Here is a 5943-nt window from a genome sequence, read left to right as displayed (position 1 = left end):
TCGCTCAGAAAGTGAAAAGTCTCCTGGACACTGAGGGAAAGACTATGAAAGATATACAAAACTTAGTTTCCAGCTCTACTCCACCACGGCACAACTCTGATCTCCCCGTAAATTCTACTGAGTCTATATTACAAGCGGTGGGCGATCTGTTGGAGAAGACACGTAAACCACAAGCTGAAGGTGGTTATCGGCGTTTGAGGCTGTTCTCAGGAAACCTCCCAGTTCCTCCCAGTGAGGAGCCATTTGACCACTGGTTGGAACAGGCATGGCTCATGGTAGAGGAAAGTGACTGCACTGACAAGGAGAAAAGGCGCAGGCTGATGGAAAGCTTAAAGGGGCCAGCATTAGAGATTGCTAAATCTGTTCGTGAATCGAACCCCGAGGCAGATCCCGATGAATACTTGGAGGCGTTGGAAAGTGCATTTGGCAATGCTGAATCTGGAGATGATCTTTACGTTGCATTCTGATTAATGCAACAGCAACCAGGTGAAAAGCTGTCTGCTTTCCTAAGGCGCTTGGAGAGGGCCCTCACTAAAGTTGTTCAGAGGGGAGGATTAACAAGTTATAACAAAGACAAAGCTTGTCTAGAGCAACTTCTAAGAGGAGCGGTTGCTTCCGACCTAATGTTAATTCAACTGCGTCTGAGAGAGAAAAAGTCCTCACCCCCAACATTCCTCCAGCTCTTAAGTGAGGTCCGCAGAGAGGAAGAGTATGAGGCATCGAGAAGAAAACTGAATTCATCCGTCCACCTTGTACAAACAAAACCTTCTCAGACAGACCCAACAGAAATACAAAATCTTAAAGCTGAAATTAAAGAGCTTAAGACCAAGTTTGCCACCTGCATGTCTAAGTCCCCTGATGCCCCAGAGAAAAGGGTGTCATCTGTGCCCCAAGTGCAGTTAAGTGAAGGCAGTGATACCCAAGAACTGGCTGCATTGAAGAAACAAGTCAGAAGACTGCAGCAAAAGGTAGCCCAAAAAGGTACTGCTCCAGAACCCTCAGTACAACTTGCTTCTGTGGCAGCAGTAGAGGCTACATCAACGACAAGAACCCCCAATCGGAACAGACCACCTTTGGAGGAACAGTTCTGTTACCGTTGTGGAGAAAAAGGGCATTTTGTGGCAAAGTGTCAAAATCCTGAAAATCAGAACAAGGTAATCCGAAAGCTCATTCAGACTATACGAACAATGAAAGACAGTCCAGCTGCTTCATCAAGTAATACCACTGACACCAGTTGCAATGTTAAGCAGGGTCTTTTGACTTCTCCCACTACGGCTGGAATCCCTGAAGGACTGATTGGACCACCCAGCATTGTACCACTCAAGGTGAATGGACAGCTCTGTGAGGCCTTATTCGATAGTGGATCACAGGTCACCATAATATTTGAGTCCTGGTACAACACCCATCTGTCCTCTGTCCCAGTGCACCCAGTCACTGGCCTTGACCTTTGGGGTCTAAGTGAGTCCAATGTCAGTTACCCCTACCTTGGGTATACGGTGGTGGACATTGAGTATCCTGCTGAAATAACCGGTGTCAGACATACAGTGCCGGTTCTTGCCCTCATCTGTCCAAGCCCAAAAGAAGAGCAGATTCCGGTCATTGTCGGTACCAACACCAGCCATGTCCGTAATTTGGTACAAGAATGCAGGAAAGAGGGGCGGGACATCACTAGAACTCTGGGCATCCAAGCTTACGGTGAAATGCCAACAATACCCACACACTCTAGCACCCTGGGCTCCCAAGATGACCAGGTGGGTTGTGTGATTTGGCAGGGATCCAGTCCATTGTCCTTACCCCCGGGGAAAGAGGTGCAGGTAACCTGCAAGGTTCATTTTCAGCAGGCACTGGGCAAGGAGGTTCTGATGGTTGACTCCTCTCCATTAGCTCCTTTGCCAGGTGATGTCTTGTTGCAACCTATGGTGGTGCCTTCCCATGCTGTACAAGTTAACAACTTTAGGATTTTGGTCGAGAACCAGTCTGCCAGAGAGACCATCATTCCTATCGGAACTGTCATGGGTCACATTTACCGCACCGAAAGTGTCATATCTGTGCCACGCCAAAGACATGAAAGGGCAGTATTTGACAGTAACCAGATTGACTTTGGTGACTCACCTGTGCCTGAGGAATGGAAAGACCGGCTGAGACAGAAACTAGCAGAACGCCCCCACATCTTCTCAGCTACTGAATGGGATGTGGGCCTTGCAAAGAACATTGAGCACACTATCCGTCTGGCCGACACAAGGCCATTTCGTCAAAGATTCCATTGACTTGCACCTGCAGACATTGAGGATGTAAGGAAACATCTGCAAGAGTTGCTCTGTGCTGGCATCATTAGAGAGTCTCGTAGCCCCTATGCTTCACCGATTGTTATAGTTAGAAAGAAAAATGGAACAATACGGATGTGTATAGACTACAGACTCCTTAACAGTCGGACCATCCCGGACCAATACACAACTCCTTGCACTGATGAGGCCCTGGATTCTCTGTCTGGCAGTAAATGGTTTTCAGTTCTCGATCTGCGTAGTGGATACTACCAGATTCCCATGGCAGAAGAAGATAAAGAGAAGAAAGCGTTCATCTGTCCACTGGGCTTCTTCCAATTTGAGAGAATGCTGCAAGGAATAACAGGAGCGCCTGCGACTTTCCAGCGAGTAATGGAAAAAACAGTGGGAGATATGAACCTCCTTCAAGTCCTCGTATACTTAGATGACTTGATTGTTTTTGGAAAGTCGTTGGAGGAACACGAGGAGCAACTCATTAAAGTCCTGGATCGTCTTGGAGAAGCCGGATTGAAGCTCTCCCTGGACAAATGCCAATTTTGTCAACCACAGATGAAGTACCTTGGACATATTGTGTCTGCCCAAGGTGTCTCTCCTGACCCGCAGAAGATTGAGGCAGTTACCACCTGGCCTCAGCCCCATGACCAAAAGTCTCTAAGATCCTTTTTAGGCTTCTGCGGATACTATAGGAGATTCATTGCTAACTATGCAGCAATTGTGAGACCCCTCACTGAACTGACAAAAGGCTATGCTCCAACCCAGAAGAGTAAGAAAAAGAGTCCAGATCTCAATAAGTCCTATCTGAAAGAGTCAGAGCCCTTTGGAGAACGGTGGGATGACAGCTGCAAACAAGCTTTCCACCAGATTATCCATTGCCTAACACATGCGCCAGTACTAGCCTTCACTGATCCTACAAAGCCCTATGAGCTCCATGTGGATGCTAGCTTCAAGGGCCTGGGGGCTGTACTATACCAGCTGCAAGAAGAGGAACTAAGGCCAGTTGCCAGCAGGAAACTAAGTCAGTCTGAAAAGAAGTACCCTATACATCAGCTTGAGTTCCTGGCATTAAAGTGGGCGGTGGTGGATCGCTTCCATGACTACCTCTACGGGGCGCTCTTTTCAGTACGTACTGACAATAACCCATTGACCTATGTACTGTCCACTGCCAAGCTCAATGCAGTAGGACATAGATGGTTGGCTGCTTTGTCGACGTACGACTTTGATGTTCTTTATCGTCCAGGCAAGCACAACATAGATGCGGACATCCTCTCGAGGAACTTTGATGCTGACACTGAATGGGAGACTATACCTGAGGCAGCTGTTAAATCCATCTGCGGAAGGCTACAGGTACCAGAAAACCCAGAGCGTTCAACCAGATGTGTAGACCAAACTGGAGCTTCCCCAGAATGCGTACCAGACATCTATGCATTCCCATTGAGAATGGAGTTGTAGTCTGTGGAGCATGTTTCAAAAGCTGATCTGGTTCAGGCGCAAAAAGATGACCCAGTCATTGGTCCAGCTGTCCAGGCAGTTAAGCTTAATCAGTGGTCACCAATCCAGAGCTGTCGCTTCTGAAAAGAGAGAAAGACAAATTGACCATACTGAAAGATGGTCTGCTCTATTGCCTCACTAGGCGTCACTCAGGTGGGGAGGTCCATCAGCTAGTCTTGCCAAAGATTTTCCATGATGTTGTATTGAGATCGGTACACAATGACTCTGGACACTTAGGCATAGAGAGAACTCTGGACCTACTTCGTCAGAGGTTCTACTGGCCAAGGATGATGCAAGACATTGAGCAACATATTAAGAGGTGTGGCGAATGCATAACACGCAAGACTCCTGCCCAGAAAGCTGCACCACTTCACCAGATCTCCAGTAGTAGTCCATTGGATCTTGTGTGCATCGATTTTCTCTCAATGGAGACTGATTCCAGAGGCATGAGCAATGTTTTGGTGGTCACCGATCACTTTACACGTTATGCTCAGGGGTTCCCAACCAAGAATCAGACATCTCGAACAGTGGCTAGAACCTTAGTGGATAAGTTTTTCGTCCACTATGGTTTACCAGCTTGTATCCATTCTGATCAGGGTCGAGACTTTGAGAGTCGCCTGATTAAAGACTTACTGAAGACTATGGGGATAAGAAAATCTCAGACTACCCCATACCATCCGCAAGGAGACACTCAACCGGAGCGATTCAATTGTACATTGCTTTCGATTTTGGGTACTCTAAGCCCTGAAAAGAAACGTCAGTGGAGCCAACATGTTCCTTATTTGGTCCGCGCATACAACAGTACCAGGTGTGATGCAACTGGGTTTTCACCCTATTCTTTAATGTTTGGTCGTGAAGCCAGATTGCCAGTAGACCTGTGCTTTGAGACGACAACTGAAAAATCTGATGAGAGTCACTCGCACTATGTGTCAAAGTTGAAGGAGGACCTTCATCAAGCATATAAGCTTGCGTCGGAGACAGCAGACAAAGTTCATCAAAAGAATAAAATGGCTTATGACAGAAAAGTTGGTTTCCAGGCTTTAGAAGTAGGAGACAGAGTCTTGCTAAAGAACTGGGGTCTAAAAGGGAAGCATAAGTTGCAAACAAGATAGAGTCCTATACCTTATCAGGTTGTTGGGAAAATGCCCAATCTTCCTGTCTACCAACTGAAGAAAGAGAACGGAAGTGGTCATCTGAAAACGATCCACCGAGATCACATCCTTCCTATTGACCAACAAGTGAGATTGCCAACCCCTGCAGAGGGCCAGCCTTGTCCCAACAGATCAAAAACAAAAATCAAGACACCGAAGCAGGCTACAGTTGTGTCTGAACCTCAACTATCCCTGGATTCGGATTCATCCTCAGAATATGAGTATTGTGAGCCAAAAAAACGTTACTACACGAGAGAGAGAGTGAAAGAAGGATTGAGACACACTTTCACATCTGAAGTGACTGCACAAGAGGCCAATGTGAATGAACAGGACATTGTCGCTAATGAAAAGGATTCTACTGATAGCAGTGAGGGGGAACTGCAGCTGAAGGATGGCGAATCCATTCAGGGCAGTGAGTCTGAGGTGAACTCAGTGGTGGATATACAAGAGGAGCCTGATCAATATGGAGAAGATGAACAAGATTCTGCCCCTGAACGGGATTTGAATTCCAGAGCCGGCCCATCTGTCAAAACTCCAAAACCACAAACTCGTAATCAGTTGTACGACACCCCTAACTTAAGGCCTAAGAGACATAATAAACCGGTAGTTCGATTAACTTATGATGAGCCAGGGAAAGCTCATGATCAACCTATTACTATTATCCATCGCGGGGTTGTCATTACTATAGGTAAAGATTAAGAGCCATAGGGTCTTTACATGAGGTTCATCCTATCCCCGAAGTTCTAGTAGTTCTTTGGTAGTCTGTTGAGGACACCAGACATTTAGTGGGGGGAGAGTGTAACCCGTATGGTAAAACATAAGAGAAATCTAAGATACTAAATAGAAAGGATAAGTTCATTTATTCTTTCCTTTTATTTCAATTAACATTTCAAAGTTCATATAAAGTTATTAAAAATGTGTTTACATTTTTTAAAATAAGCTATCTTTACTTTGTGGGGAATTGCCAGCGAAAATTGTATTTTCCTACGGGAGTACGGTCTGTGAAGGTAACACAGGTGTGA

This window comes from Kryptolebias marmoratus, linkage group LG17 (genome assembly GCF_001649575.2).
Source record: "Kryptolebias marmoratus isolate JLee-2015 linkage group LG17, ASM164957v2, whole genome shotgun sequence".
NCBI classification, from domain to species: Eukaryota; Metazoa; Chordata; class Actinopteri; order Cyprinodontiformes; family Rivulidae; genus Kryptolebias; species Kryptolebias marmoratus.
This window is presented reverse-complemented; position numbering follows the sequence as displayed.